A 16,275-nucleotide genomic window follows, 5' to 3' on the forward strand; every position below is an offset into this window, starting at 1 on the left:
GTTGTGTCCACCCACACAACGGTGATTCGGTACCGTGTCTCCACCCAGCTATTGCAAGAAGGCTTCTCCTCTTGGAGGCACACACAGCCTGTTGCACGTACCTCAGCCGTCAAAAAGGCTGGGAAAAGCGTTCTGTGTTCTGTGGCTTGCCTAGTTAAACACTCTCACTGTGGAAGGGAGGGGGAAGCAAGGTTGGAAAACAATCAGCCGTGTCAGCCTCCCTCTCCCTATGCTGGCTACAGAGGGCTTCCTTCTGTTCCTCTGAAGCGGACGAGCTCTTCACAGAGGCTGTTCTCTCTGCCAGGACACTGTTCTCTCCTATCTCCCAGTTAACTCCTGCACTGCCCTCAGACCCCAGCTCAGCCACTCGGCCACCCCACCTGGCCACCTCAGAATTTTTTTATAATCCCTTCCTGTGATTGTTTGACTGACAGCTGCCTCCCTCGAAAGATGTTATGTGTCCCAAGGTGGAATATCAGCTCGTTTCCTGTTAGATGCCAGCACCTACTCCAGGGCTGACCCCTCTGGATGAAGAGCTGAGTAAATGAATCACCCTCCTGAGTCTCCAGGTCCCCTGCACATGGACAAGACTCAGAGCCGTCACAAGAAAGCAAATGAAGATCTTAGGCCGGGTGCAGTGCCTCATGCTTGTAATCCCAGCACTTTGGGAGGCCAAGGCAAGTGGATCTCTTGGGTCCAGGAGTTCAAGACCAGTCTGGGCAACCCAGTCTCCACTAAAAAGACAAAAAAATTAGCTGGGCGTGGTGGTGTGTGCTTGTAATCCCAGCTACTCGGGAGGCTGAGACAGGAGAATCACTTGAACCCAGGAGACAGAGGTTGAAGTGAGCAGAGATCACACCACTGCACTCCAGCCTGGGTGACAGAGAGAGACTGTCTCAAAAAACAAAGCAAATGAAGATCGTAACAGGGGCTGACACCAGAGATGCTTGACTAAGTGGCAGTCACCATCCCCTGTTTTAATTTGCTTAATCCTCCCAGCAGCCTTTCTAAGGCAGGTTTTGCTCTTATTCCCATTTCACAGAAGAGGAGACGGGCAGAACGGAGTCAGCTGAGGGGCAGGCTGGGACTGAACGCAGCTCTGGAGCTGGCACACTTGGGGTTCTGGCAGTTCCCTTTCTGCACTTTCTGGCCAGAGAATGGGGAAACCTGGGCCATCTCCACTGGCCACAGACCTGCTGAGAAAGCTCACAGCGCAGAGGGTCCAGGACCCTCCTGTTCTTGTCCCCAGGCCTCTTCTAGGAACCGCTCCCAGTTGGACCTGAACTGTGGCTTCTGTGGGGAAGCCCTGTGTTCCTGCCCGCCCCCACAGAAGTGCTTTCTGCAGAAGGTCGCTGAGGCCCCACAAGACCCGAGATCCATGACTCCATGCAGTCAGTGCCTCCGGGCTCAGGGTCCCTGGAATATGGGAATACGGCCATGTGGCCGGTCCCCTGCAATGGCTCCTGGAGACCCCCAGCCAGGTGACACGTGGCTGTCCTCTCCTGAACCACAAGCCAGAACACAGGCAGGTGTGTGCTCTGAGCGATGAGGATGGGGCCGAGGCCTGGAGCAGCCCACAGAGGATGTCAAGGAAATGCTAAAACATGGCCCAGAGAAAACTCTGCCTGAAGTAACTTACTCAACTTCTACATGATCCTTTTTTTTTTTTTAAAACCAAAAAGCCCCCACCCAAAACTACGTTGTTATGACAAAAGGGATATGCATTCTTTCATGCAGGAAGAGGCGGAGAATACACCATAGTAAAAAAGAGCAGGGTTATCCACATCCCGCCGCCAGCACTCACAGGCAGGGAACCTCCTGGTTCTCGGTGTTACACCTCCTTCCTGGAGGAGAAATGCACGCTGATGTCATCATGGGTTCAGTGCGCCTCCCTCTACGACCTCCACAGGAACAGAAGGGGCTGCTTTCGCCATCCCTTCCACAGGGACGGTGTGTGGTGTGTGCATGGTGCAGGGACGGTGTGTGCACAGCGCGGGGACGGTGTGTGGGTGGCGCGGGGACGGTGTGTGGTGTGTGCATGGCGTGGGGACGGTGTGTGCACGGCGCGGGGACGGTGTGTGCACGGCGCGGGGACGGTGTGTGGTGTGTGCATGGCACGGGGACGGTGTGTGGTGTGTGCATGGTGCGGGGACGGTGTGTGCATGGTGCGGGGACGGTGTGTGCATGGCACAGGGACGGTGTGTGCATGGCGCGGGGACGGTGTGTGGTGTGTGCATGGCGCGGGGACGGTGTGTGGTGTGTGCATGGCGCGGGGACGGTGTGTGCATGGCGCGGGGACGGTGTGTGGTGTGTGCATGGCGCGGGGACGGTGTGTGCATGGCGCGGGGATGGTGTGTGCATGGCGCGGGGACGGTGTGTGGTGTGTGCATGGCGCGGGGACGGTGTGTGCATGGCGCGGGGACAGTGTGTGGTGTGTGCATGGCACGGGGACTGTGTGTGCATGGCACGGGGACGGTGTGTGCGTGGCGCGGGGACGGTGTGTGTGCGTGGCGCGGGGACGGTGTGTGGTGTGTGCATGGCGCGGGGACGGTGTGTGGTGTGTGCATGGTGCGGGGACGGTGTGTGCGTGGCACGGGGACGGTGTGTGGTGTGTGCATGGTGCGGGGACGGTGTGTGCATGGCGTGGGGACGGTGTGTGCATGGCGCGGGGACGGTGTGTGGTGTGTGCATGGTGCGGGGACGGTGTGTGGTGTGTGCATGGCGCGGGGACGGTGTGTGGTGTGTGCATGGCACGGGGACGGTGTGTGCACGGCGCGGGGACGGTGTGTGGTGTGTGCATGGTGCGGGGACGGTGTGTGCATGGCGCGGGGACGGTGTGTGGTGTGTGCATGGCACGGGGACGGTGTGTGCATGGCACGGGGACGGTGTGTGCATGGCACGGGGACGGTGTGTGCGTGGCGCGGGGACGGTGTGTGCGTGGCGCGGGGACGGTGTGTGGTGTGTGCATGGCGCGGGGACGGTGTGTGGTGTGTGCATGGCGCGGGGACGGTGTGTGCGTGGCGCGGGGACGGTGTGTGCGTGGCGCGGGGACGGTGTGTGGTGTGTGCATGGTGCGGGGACGGTGTGTGGTGTGTGCATGGCGCGGGGACGGTGTGTGGTGTGTGCATGGCGCGGGGACGGTGTGTGGTGTGTGCGTGGCGCGGGGACAGTGTGTGCGTGGCGCGGGGACGGTGTGTGGTGTGTGCATGGTGCAGGGACGGTGTGTGCGTGGCGCGGGGACGGTGTGTGCGTGGCGCGGGGACGGTGTGTGCGTGGCGCGGGGACGGTGTGTGGTGTGTGCATGGTGCGGGGACGGTGTGTGGTGTGTGCGTGGCGCGGGGACGGTGTGTGCGTGGCGCGGGGACGGTGTGTGGTGTGTGCATGGCGCGGGGACGGTGTGTGGTGTGTGCATGGCGCGGGGACGGTGTGTGGTGTGTGCGTGGCGCGGGGACGGTGTGTGCGTGGCGCGGGGACGGTGTGTGGTGTGTGCATGGCACAGGGACGGTGTGTGCATGGCGCGGGGACGGTGTGTGCGTGGCGCGGGGACGGTGTGTGCGTGACGCGGGGACGGTGTGTGCGTGGCGCGGGGACGGTGTGTGCGTGGCGCGGGGGACGGTGTGTGGTGTGGCGTGGCGGGGACGGTGTGTGGTGTGTGCGTGGCGCGGGGACGGTGTGTGGTGTGTGCGTGGCGCGGGGACGGTGTGTGGTGTGTGCATGGCGCGGGGACGGTGTGTGGTGTGTGCGTGGTGCGGGGACGGTGGGTGCGTGGCGCGGGGACGGTGTGTGCGTGGCGCGGGGACGGTGTGTGCGTGGCGCGGGGAGGCGGTGCCGAATACCTTGCACAAACGACGCCTGTTCCCCGACACTAAAGTTTCCCGAGGCCTCCCCTGTGTCGGATGCCGCGGATCCCCAGGGAACACGGGGTGGACTCAGGCTTGGCTTCTGTCTCCCTTCTCCCCAGCCTCTCATCATCCAAGGTACGTACAGGAGACAGCTGTTTTGTTTGTAACAAACATTTTTCCAGCACTCTCCACATGCTAGGCATTGTTCTAAGCACTTTACAAAAGTTAACTTGGTGAATAACAACCTTAGAAGGTAGGTGCTCTGATCACATTTTACAGATGAGGAAATTGGAGCCCAGAGAGACCAAGCCACTTGCCCAAGGTCACACAGCACATGAGTAGCCAAGACTGGATTCAAACTCAGTCATTTGGGCTCCAGAGCCCATGCTAATGGTCTCAGAAACACAAGCGGCCCGACCATGAGTGTGAGGGACACAGTGAACCCATTTCACCAGCGGAAATGGAGACGGGAGCTGCCGCGTGGGATGGAAGCCTCTGCTAACGTACTTTATTATTTTTTTAAGGCCAGTCAGATGAATGAGGTACAAGGCAATAATTAAGCACCTGGCTATACCTGAGAATCGCCTGGGGCGCCCTGAAAACTGCTGCCCCGAATCTCAATCCCTTGGTGTGGGCTGGAGCCCAGGAGTCAGTGCCTATTAAGGCTTCCCAGGCCACTGCACTGTGAAGCCAGGTTTGAGAACACCTGCTGTGTCCACACATCCCAGCTACATGACCCTGGACTACTTGCTTGACCTCCCCAGGCCTCAATTTCCCCATCTGTGAAATGGGAATGCTACCATTTTGGTGTGAGAAGCTGCGTGTCACACGCACACCTCACGGGGGCCTGGCACAGCCCGTCAACCACGTCGTTGTCAACTCTTACTCTAAAGCACACGTGGCTCTCTGCAAGCAGGCAAAGCTCGGTGAATTGATTTGCCCGGGCTGCCATAAACACGTCGTACAGACTGGGCGGCTCAAACCACAGATATGCATTTCCTTATCGTTCTCAAGGCTGAACATCTAGGATCAGGTGCCGGCAAGGCTGGTTCCTCCCGAGGCCTCCCTCCCTGGCTTGCTGGTGACCATCTTCCTGTGTCCTCATATGGTCATCCCTCTGTATGTGTCTGTGTCCTCATCTCTGTTCTCGTGGGGACACCAGTCATTGGATTAGGGCCCAACGACTCATTTTAAGTTAAGTACCTCTTTAAAGACCCTATCTCCAAACACGGTAACATTCCAAGGGCCTGGGGCTAGAGCTTCCACGTAGGAATTTATCGGGAACAAAATTCAGCCCGTAATGAGTAAACAGAGACAGTACCTGTTGTGAAGTGTGTCCATGGGTGGACTGCTGAGAACGCGGACTCCCACCCTCAGCCAAGCACAGCAAGGTAAGGCCGTTTATAGTTAGCTGGCTTTTGACAATCGCAAAGCCAGTGCTCCTCATCCGGGCTTCACCTCCACGCCTGCGCGTCCCTCTCCCCTCCTGGCTCGGCGAGGGTTAATCGGAAGGTCTCTGGAGTTGGGTGGACTTACTGCCCCAGACCTTTACCATCTCACCCTGACTGTTGGGCTCACATTTCTCACTTAATTACTTGCCCTGCAATCAGAAGAGATAGCCCATTTCTGAGTTGAGTTGGCTGCAGCTGTGAACTGTTTATTTACTTTTCCTCAGCCCGGGAATGGCTGTAATTTAAAGGTTCAGATCTCAGCTACCCTGCCTGGTGCAAACCCTACTTAAACACTTCCATATTGCAGGGGTGGAATGTTGCTGGAAGCTGCCCCCGCTGCCCACCTCCCTTCCCTGACAGGAGAGCTGAGAAGGCAGGTGTTCCTGGTTATCAAGCCTGCCCATCCCAGGAGCTGGGCAGAGAACCTGCAAGCCACAAACAGCGGCTAGGACCGCGGGCTGCGAGGATCGGGACTGCCCCAAGCCACCCCCCTGCAGAAAAAAAAAGTTGTCCCTGCCACAGTTCAAGCCCCAGCTCTCACTAATTCCTGCGCCAAATGGTGTAATTACCACTTAAGTTGTCAAATGGCATCCAGATGGCCTTACCTTTCACACCGGCGGCTTAATAAGCTTTTAGGCATGACCTCTGCCGCTTGTCCTCCACCTGCACAGGCCCTGATTTGTGAAATCTGAGCCCACAATTAGATCTGATAATGAGAGCTGAGGTGCGCCCAGCCTTGAACTCTGCAAGCTCGCTGCAAGGGGTGCCCAGCGAGTCACCCCATGCCACTGACAAATGGCATGCATCCCACCCCAAACAAAGGGGCCCCTGCACACAGGCCCCCTGGGGCCTGCCTAGGGAGATCACAGGCCCAGAGGCCCTGAGACCCCAGTGCATTTGGGGGGCCAGACAGCTCTGCAAGCTCAAAGCATGTTGTTTCTGGAAACAGCAAGCTAGAGGTTCAGACCCCATCATGTCCCCCTACACCTTTGTTCGCGGCCTGCCTGCCCCGTGGCAGCCCCCCGGGAGGAACTGTTTCTCCATCAGCACAAACAGGGGGGCACCCCACATGGGGATCACCCTGCTGCCAAAAACCCATATGAGACTGTCTGTCAATTCACCCCTTGGAGTTTCCGTGAGCTGGAGTTACTACAGCAAGGTTTTCAGCACACGGGAGAGTGGTCTCGCACTGCAAAGGATCACGGTCCAGTGTCTGTTTTGAAAATCACATTGTTCTTTCCAGAGATGGGGACAAACCCCTCCAATAGTTATGGAAGTCACATGTACCAGGAACCATTTCCAGTGCTTCGCACATACTTACTTATTAATCCTCACAATAACCTAAGCACTGTTTGTATCCCCCATTTATAGAAAAATGTGGCACAGAGAGGTTAACTAACTTACTCAAAGTCACACAGCTGGCCAGTAGTGGGAAAGGGATTTGAAACTAAGTAAGGAAGCAGACACTCTGAATACACACAACCATGATTCCATTGGATTTTTAAAAATAATTTGATAAAAATTTTATCAATACACAGTAGACATGTTACATCTACTAAACCAAGTCTGTAAGGGCTTGGAAAAGTCCAAATATGTCAAGAAGAGCCCAGGCACTGATATTCTTCATGCTCTGATAAATCCGTGAAAATGGGCAGGTACAAAAGAGAAGCACATCAGAAGCTTTCTCTGTCTCCAAAGGCTGGAGCAGAAGGAAACCAAGGAGGAGCGAACACTGAGTGCTTGGCCGGGGACAGAAGTTTCCATGGAAGACTCCTGTCCCCAATCTTTGCCAAGAGGATTCTAGTAACAGCAGCTCCCAGACCAGAGGGCTATGGGAAGGCCAAGACCCCAGAAAGAAACTGACAGATATCTTTATTCCAACTCCCGTGTTACATTTGACTCTTTTTAGGGGTCAATATTCCCTTCTCCTGACCTGCACAGGGACCTTGGGTTTTAGGGTGTGTCTCATCTCGTGTTGTCATTGAAAACCTGCCCGTAAGACTGTGTCCCATTCTTACTAAGGTGCAAATGACTGATACTGAGGAAGAGGAGATGCACTTCATGTTACCACCTTCAGATCCTTTGGTTTTTCAAACAAGAGGCCCTGAGAAGACCTATATTAGTCTGTTTTCATGTTGCTGATAAAGCCATACCTGAGACTGGGTCATTTATGAAGAAAAAGCGTCTAATGGCTCACAGTTCCACGTGGCTGGGGAGGCCTCACAATCATGGCAAAAGGTGAAAGGCGTGTCTTACATGGCGGCAGACAAGAGAGAATCAGAGAGCCAAACAAAAGGGGTTTCCCCTTATAAAGCCCTCAGAGCTTATTCAGTACCATGAGAACAGTACAGGGGAAATGCCCCCATAATTCCATTATCTCCCACCTGGTCCCTCCCACAACACAAGGGAATTATGGGAGCTACGATTCCAGGTGAGATTTGGGTGGGGACACAGCCAAACCCTATCAAGACCCGAGATCAACATGATGATCCAATATTATCACTTTTACCAAAATAAGAGTGTGGGGGAAGGGGAAGCAATGGCTTTCAACGATAAATCTGTATAAAATCAGGAACATGAAACGAATGGGCCCAGATTTTTAACATAAAGAAATGCCAGAACAGTGGTGCTTGGGCAGGTTTTGGTCTATGGCCCACACTCCTGGAAAGGGGAGCCTCCCCTGTTAAAAATTCTTGGATAGGAAATATTGAAGAACAAGGCCTTATATTACACAAGTGGTGACATCATCAGCAAGTGACCAATTTATTTACGCATGAACTAGGGCTTCCCAGGGACAATTGCAGGTCTCAGAAGCTACCTGCATTGAGACACCCATACAAAGCCAGCCTGGTCTTAAGACCGTCCCGCCCACCCAGCATTCATTCATTGGTAGGTCAGTGGCAGATCCATCCTGCCATCCACCGACCCTTTCCTAAGCCACTGTCAGTCCCCACTGCAGTGCGTGCCTGAGTCTTGACAGTGGCCATTCTCACTGCTGCAAACGTGTCTGTCCCTTGACCACCTGGATGGTTCCTGCTCATAACTGAAGACGTCATCACTTCTGTCCCAGCTACATCCGTGCCGACTTCATGGGTCCCAGTGTCCCCACCCTTTGAGGTCAGGAGCTGTGGGGCTCATCTCCCGCAAGTCCTGGGCAGGCACTTGGCCTGCACGGGGGATGCCTGGCCACACAACCAGTCATTCATTTCCTTCCTTTCCCATTCTCCCCAGAGTGTGAGCTCCTGAGCAGGGGCTGAGTATATTCATCTCCGTGTCCCCAGTGCCGAGGCTGGGCAGGCGCCATCTGTGTTTGAATAAATGAATCATTCTAGTTCCATCCCTCAATACGCCTTTATCTGCAGACCTCCCTTGGAGATCCTGAGCCCTACTGGCCCTTAAGTTAGTATGAGGCCGCATTTGTTACCCTGAGGAAGACACGCAAATGAAATGACTTACCTAACGTCTTGCTCCAGCAAAACCAGACAGAATGTCAGGCTGGTGACATTCAAAAGTTTGGGAAGCCCATAGGAGCCTTTTGGAAGAGAAGGTCAGCATGGAAAGGGGATGGTGATATGGCTTAGGGGTGATCAGGCAGGTGATAGTGATGTGACTTGAGGTGATCAGGCAGCAGGAGCCTTGTAATACACAGGCCTTCTCCTAACCCTTTGCCCTGCACAGGCTCCATGTGGCCCAATGTGTGTTACTGTGTCCACTTCACAGACAAGGAAGCTGAGCATCAGGGCCATTCAGCAACATGACCAAGACCCCACAGTGGTGGAGCCTGAATTCAACAGGAACAGAACAACCTAATGCACAGAAGCAGCCATTCCCAAGTGGAGGGGAGGCAGAAGCTCAGGGGTTGGGTCATGGAGGATGGGTTTGACTTGGGTTTCCAAAGTCAGTCTCCTTCTGTGTGTGTGTGTACATGTATGTTGGTGCATGTTCTGTGCATGTGAATGAATGTGTACAGTGTGTGTACATGCATGTCATGTAATATGTGTGTGCAGGGAATTGTGTGTTGGTGCACGTGTGTGTGTGTTCCTGTGGCAGAAAAACACCTCTCAGAAATACAGCATGAGGCCGTTCAAGCAGCCACCACACTCCCCATTTCATTGCACCCTTGCTTGGCCAAACACAAGCCAAACACAAACACAAACCAGTTCTGCGCACGCGGCTTCCTGCTTGGGATCTACAGAAACTCTGGGAGGAGAGAATATTCAGAGACTGCCTTTGACAAGTAGAAAGTTCACCAAAGACAAGGATCCCGAGACTCTGAGGAGCTCCACCAGGTTCCCCTCCATACCGACTCTCAGAAAGCAGAGTAGGGAGCTAAACCAGAGCACGAGTGGGTGGACTGGTTCCCTGCCGGATCTAAGAAGAGCTCGCTGATGTCTGCTACCGCACAGGTCCTCCCCAAAGCCCTGTCCGGCTGCCATGTCTATAGTGGCTCAGATCTCTCCACATGTCTGCCAGGGGGCCTTCTGCTAGTGAGGAAATCTGCCATGCCTGCTCCAGTTCTCCTATGTGTAAAAAAAGAGATAACTCTACCAGCACCGACGTTAGCTAGCGCTCAAGCAGAGCACTTCCTATGCCTCAACTCCCTGAATCATCCTAAGGACTGATGGAGTAAGAGCCACATCATCCTCATTTTACACACTGGGAAACTGAGGGGCAGAAGGCAGATGATGTGCTTGGCTCAGAGCCTGATGAGGAGCTAGCGTCTCCCGCACGAGAGCTGGCGGGATGGCCTGTGTTTGCAGCTCTTGCAGGCATCATCTCTGTGGTCCAGCCTGATGCTAACTCAGCAGATGCTGCCAGAAGGGGCCTGTTCATCCCATCTGACGGCAGTGTCTCCAATGGCCTTGCAGGGTCTTTCCTTGTTGCTGTATGTCTCCTGTGGGATGCACATTTGATTGTGCTGGTTCTTTCATCAATGTTCTGTATCCTGAGAAGGCTCAACAACCCCCTCTCTGGCCCCAATGCCTTCAGCTCTGAGAACCCCACAGTTCCTCAGTGATCTCAGTTAAGGGCTCTTGAATACAGAGGACAGCAAAGAAATGGAGTCCCTTCTATTGCTGTCAATGCTTAAAATTTTCCAATGGAAATTGTGTTCATGCCTACAACGAGGCCACCAAGGGTGCTCAAAACATTCAAGGTCTCTACTTTTAACTCCGACCCTATTAGCTCAGTGTGCTCTGTCTGGTTTTTGTGATGATCAGAAACCTTGCCAGGAGATTTCTGTCTTTGAATATCATCTGGACAATAAGCATTAATCCTTTCCTGAACACCCAATGGATGCTTGGCTGTGTGCAGAGCACTCCGGGATGTCTCCCAACAATCACAGAAGGAAGATAACATCAGACCCAGTCAACAGAAGAGGAGACTGTGGTCTGAGAAGCTCCAAGAGGCGCAGAGACCGGGGATTGCAGTGAAGTTGGAACTTAGCCTGTTTCCAGAGCCTGGGCCAAACTGCCAGGCCAGTATTTTCCCAAATTTGCCAAACGAGAAGAATTACCGGGAGCCTGGTGTAAATTAAGAATCATGGGTCCTACCCCAGTTCGAATGTGTCTCCCTGAACCCTAGGACCTGAGGATCTGCATTTTAAACAAATATCACTGGAGGTAAGATTGAGACGCCCTGCCCACACTCCATCGTACAGTTAGGTTAATTACCTATTTCCATCCACTGACGACTGGGTCGGAGCACCTTTCAGAAGTCGGTATGGATGGGATGGGATGAGGGCAGAACCCGGGCCTGCACAGCGCCTCTGAGGGCCATGCGGAGCACTGCGGCCCCTATCACCCCTCCCCAGCTGGGAACCACCCACTGCCCCTGCACAAAGAATGGGCGGAAACAGGAGTTCACCCCGTGCCATTTCTCACTGGCCGTCGGCTGGGCCAGACCTGCAGGGGCGATCATGGACTCAGAGCAGCTGAAAGGCCAGGGACACGGGAGCGGGAGGTGGCAGGATCCCTGGTGCGGTGCCGAGGGGCCTGGGAAACAAAACACAGCCCCCCCAAAGGCTGGCGGGGGCTGGCTGGAGCAATCGCCCGCTGAAATCTGCAAGCTCATCACAGCGCTTGGAAAGCTCACGGGGACGCGCAGCACAGGACGCATCCTGCTCTGTAGAGATAAGAGGCAGTTCCCAGGTTCTCACCACCGCACGTCCCCCCGGGGAGCACACTGCTGGCGGCAAGCTTGGAGGACATGAGAAAGATGCCCAAAACAAACAGGCTGGCAGGGAAGCGCCCGCCCACCAGCAGGGGAGCTGCACAGGCCCCTTCACCCTTCACCCGCCTTGGGACAGGACCTTGTTAGGGAGGGGACCCAGGGCCATAGCACGGGGATCCACACTGACCGGAGACCCTGGTCGCTGATTTTGCTCATCCCTGAACTCACTCCTCAGGCTGACTTTAGCTCCACCCTAACACATACTGGTTGTGGAGGCTTGGAAGAGTGGCCGCGTCACTGTGTGCCTCAGTTTCCCCACCTGAAAAAAGGTGCTGCAGGTGGAAAGTACCCCTCTGCCTTCTTCCAGGCCTCACTGCGATCATGTGGGTTTGATTAATGGCTGGCAGTTGAGGACCCTGTGGTGCTCAGAACTCTTCTGTATGATCCCATTTCACCTCACAGAGGCCTGCAAGCCTTGCACCCTTACCAGCACCATTTACCCCACGAGGAAACTGATGTATGCCAGGTTATGGAGTGTTTTCGAGCTAGGGAGAGCTTAACTTATACACACATTCTCTCTAGTTCTCAAGTCAAGAAGGTGCCGGAACCCAGGTCAGCCCATTCCAAAGCCCATGGCCTCCTGCACAATTCCAGGGAGAGATATTAAAGTTCTGTTTTAGAACTCCCAGAGCACCTGTAAACTACATTCCACTAGAAAGCCATAAAGAAACACTTTGAAAGCTTCCACTTCCTATTACTGGTGGCCTGTCCTCAAGGATTTGCTAAAATTAAGGATCTGGGAGGAGGCTGCACGGATTCCATGGATGTGCCTCCTTGAGTCACTGGCACACAACTTCTCCCTTGCTGCCTCCTCCCTATTGTATACCTTGCCAGCATCCCTTGCAGCTAGATGTGGCCATGTGACCTGTTCTGACCCATGAGATACAAACAGAGTCTGTTGGGACACTTCTGGGAAACCTTTTGTTTTTTTAATCAAAAGGCACAGAGACCGAGAGGGTGAGTCCTAGTAACCTTCTCCTCTCTTCCCTCTTTGAATACAGACGTGATGTCTGGAGATTTAGCAGCCACGTTAAGGCCATGACAGAACAGACAATAGCAATGTGGTAGACAGCATATTAGCCACCCAAGAGATGTCCACATCCTAACCTCCAGAACCAGGATACTGGAGTTGCATGTGGAAGTAGGGTTGCTAATCAACTGACCTTAAAATAAAAAGATAGTCCTGGATTATCTGAGTGAGTCCAGTGTAAGAATAGGCTCCATAAAAGTGGGAAATAGAGGTGGAAGAAGAAGTCATAGAAGAAATGGGTGCAGAGGGTGGAGGGATAGATGGGATGCTGCTGCCTTTGAAGACGAAGGAATGGGCCACAAGCCAAAGAATGCAGCAGCCTCTGGAAGCTGGAGAAGGCAAGGACCCTGGGCATGATGTTCATGGAAACATTTTCCCAGGAAACACACTCAGGGGCCCCTGATCCTACTGTGCCTTCCTTTGCTAGAAAAGGTTCCAGAGATACTCAAAATTCTTCTCCAGACCCTGGCATCATCAGGGGGTTTCCCCAGAAGGAACTAGCCCTTCCCACACCTTGATTTTAGCCCGGTGAGACCAGCATTGAACTTCTACACTATAGAGCCCTAAGATGATAAAGGTATGTGTGTTTTAAGCCACTGAGTTGATGGGCATTTGTTACAGCAGCCACAGGACACTCCTACAAGCAGGAAGAAGGTGCCATCTCTGCCACTGGTGAATAGCTAAGTAGATGCCTGAGGCTGCCTTTCTCTGACATCCTTACTGTGAGAAGGGCAAGCCTGCACTTGTTTAAGCCATCTTAAGTTGGGCTATTGTGACTTGAAGCCCAGTGCATTCCTACTTGGCATCCGTGTCACCTGAGGGGGCTTTTACTTCAAAATTCTTTTTGTGGGAGAGAAACTGCATTAGCAGCTAAGTGAGTTGAACCCCTAAGATGGTGCTGAGGTCTGAAGATGAATTTTGGAACCTTTTCTGGCAAAGAACGGGAAAGTAAGATCAGGGTTTCCTAAGAAAACCTTTTCCTTCCATATAATGCCCTAACGGCCTTCAACATTCTAAGAAGAAAAAATGGATTGTTAATTCAGTGTTTACTGAATCATGAAGTAGACCTAAGACCAAAACAGTAAAAACAAGAAAAAGCTAATTGCAATAAAGAAGAGAGTGAGCTTGTGTAGGCATCAGGGTTGCTCTACGGCAGATTAGGTGCCCGGGATAACAGGTGTGTTCATAATCTGCCACATCCTAGACTGTTGTTCTCCAGTTGAAATGGTTACATAGGATAAGTGTCCTTGGGTTCTGCCTTCACGACAGGCCCTTCATCTTCGATATGAGTTCATCAGTGCACAGTTCATTTTCAGGAACGTGACTTTACTGTGTGGTTATTTCTAAGCTGATTCCTGCCCATCAATTTTATTCCTTACTTTACAAGGAGGTTTCCAGGAATGGATTCTGGTGAGGTGTTGGGACTGCCTTTGCACATTCATGGATGGATAAGGTAATCAGGGAGTTAGGAAGGCAAGGTCATTTGTCATGGGCCCACCTCCTACCTGCCAGACAGGACTTGGCTTCAGAAGCTCTGTGGGCATTTCAGCCTGCTGAAATGTGTGTTCTGATGCCCAGCTCTGCAGAAGAGCAAGGAAGGGCCAGCCAGGAGCCCAGCAAGTAAGCAGGGCTTAGTAACTACTCATTATGCTCAGTAACTACTCACTGTGCTCAGTAACTACTCACTGTGCTCAGTAACTGCTCACCATTGCAATGCTTTTCTCTCTCATGCTCACAGCACCCCTATGAGGGAGATCTGTGGAATTTTCCCCTACTGCAGACCAGGAATCCAAGGCTGAGAAGTTAGGGGACCCAGACTGAGAAAGGGGCGGATTTTCCCACTGCCTTATTGGTGCCTCCTGACAGGGAGGCATGAGTGCTGTGGCTGCCACAGCAGATACTGGCCTTGGCATCCACAGCCCTCACGCTGTCTCTGCAGGCCGGGCGCCATGTAACCACACTCCTCTTTCAGACCCCACAAGAGCCCCATGGGGGGCCCGTGTGCCGCCCACTCTCATGATGAGGAAGCCATGACCTGAGAGAAACCTAGCGTCTTGCCCCCATGCTGCGATGCTTGGGGATGGGTGTAAATACAGGCGGCTGCTGGCACATCTGGGCTCTCCTTGTGACCGGGAAGGCCCGCCAGCTGCAGTAGAGCCTCCTCTGCCCCTCGGGACTTAGAGAGGTGAGGCAAAGGCTTGCAGCCAGAAGCAGTGAGAAGGGTTCCCTCCAGGGCCAGCACTCTGAGCTCAGAGAACCGACTTGCAAAAAAATCCCAGACCAACCGGGAGCCTGAGAGAGGAGTGCAGAGAACTGACTTGCAAATAATCCCAGATGGACTGGGAGCCTGAGAGGCCGGGTAGGGCGGGAGCAGAGACAGGAAGCGCTGGGTACCCCAAGGCACAACATGGCAGGGCCACACCGGAGGATGTGATCAGGCCTCCCCGGCCCCCAGCTGCGGTGACTCTCTCGCATCGCCCACCGCGGCTGAGATTCTGGGGCCAGGAGGGGATTCTGTGGTCTGAGCCCCTCTGCCTGTGTGACTCTGGGAAAATCACCCGACCTTGCTGAGCCTGGATTTCCTTCCATGTGGAAAGATAATCATCAACGACCCCGCCTATTTCAAGGAGAATCTTGGCCCAAAATCCTGATTCCTCTAATTCCTCCTGATTTTTCTAAGTCATAAACACATTAATTTATGGTCTTTTTAATGAGGCAGTGGGTGAAATATTCCGAATATTAAACAAGAAATATCTTTTCAGAAGGATTTCTGTGAAGCCCTCTTTAATGGAGGGAGCATGGAGCCACCGTCAGACCTGATCTTCACGGATTTCGGAGCCCTCTGCTGGTTGCCTACACATCCACCCCCTCCCTAAACCTTCCTCATTGACACGATTCTCGTTTCATTTGGCTTGAAAACGAGCTCCAACAACAACAAAAGGCAATTTCCCAGACTCCTCTGCCGCGGACAGTGGTCACATGACCCCATTCAGGCCAATGAGATGGGGGCCAGCGGGCCCAGAGAGGGCGTCCTTTCCAGGGACGCTGCATTTCGAATTTGTGCTTTATCCTCCTCCTGGACAGGCTGAGAGCCCGCAGGTGCGGCATTCACCTTGTCTCCTGAGGCCACAGGCAGCGAGGCCAGGAGAGTAGGAGGGGGCTTCCTGCCCTGCCTGGCCCCAAGGTCGTCTCCATGGCAACAACCTCCCAGGCCCAAAGGTCCAGCCTCCTCCGCCAATCTGAAATGATTGACAGCGATGCCATCCAATTACAACATTTCCTCTCTCCTCGTGGGCACAGAAAAGCAGACCACTCGGGCATACTAAGGTCAAGATGTCGTTGATTGCTTTGTTTGTTTGTTTTATGGTATTACTTGTTTCATTTATTTACTTTCTTGGTAAAACCAGCCTGCTGGCTAGCTCAGGACATGAACTATGACGTCCCTGGAGATGGCCTCTTGGGAGAGGAGCTCCCCAGGCCCTCTGAACCTGCTCACCTGGGGATTAAGGAGCAAGCCCAGTCGTTTCCCAGGACCACTGGTGCTCCCTGATCTCAGTGTCTCTGTCTGTAAAATGGGAATAACCAGAGCCAGCCTGTGTGGCCCTGGGGAAAGCGGCACTGAGGACAGACCAGTGTCCAGCAGGGTCCTGCCCCGACTCTCACGTACCCCCTCGTTGGCTCCCTCGCCGCGGTCTTGCACCCTCTACTCCCCGTGCCTGCA

The 16,275-nt window shown here is 53.8% G+C and overlaps 1 protein-coding gene and 1 long non-coding RNA gene across 2 annotated transcripts in view; one reads left to right on the forward strand and one right to left on the reverse strand.

Annotated features, from left to right (window-relative positions):
• Positions 1-16,275, reverse strand: part of LOC126944368 (uncharacterized) — a 143,222-nt gene that overhangs the window by 92,544 nt on the left and 34,403 nt on the right. The gene's annotated exons all lie outside the window — the stretch shown is intronic.
• The window catches only part of MAP1LC3B (microtubule associated protein 1 light chain 3 beta), a 371,166-nt gene continuing 356,936 nt past the window's right edge, over positions 2,046-16,275 (forward strand). Inside the window, exon 1 of the mRNA XM_050773800.1 lies at positions 2,046-2,049. The gene's annotated coding sequence lies outside the window, so the exon portion shown is untranslated. The remainder of the gene's footprint in view (positions 2,050-16,275) is intronic.

Source organism: Macaca thibetana, chromosome 20 (assembly GCF_024542745.1).
Source record: "Macaca thibetana thibetana isolate TM-01 chromosome 20, ASM2454274v1, whole genome shotgun sequence".
Lineage (NCBI taxonomy): Eukaryota > Metazoa > Chordata > Mammalia > Primates > Cercopithecidae > Macaca > Macaca thibetana.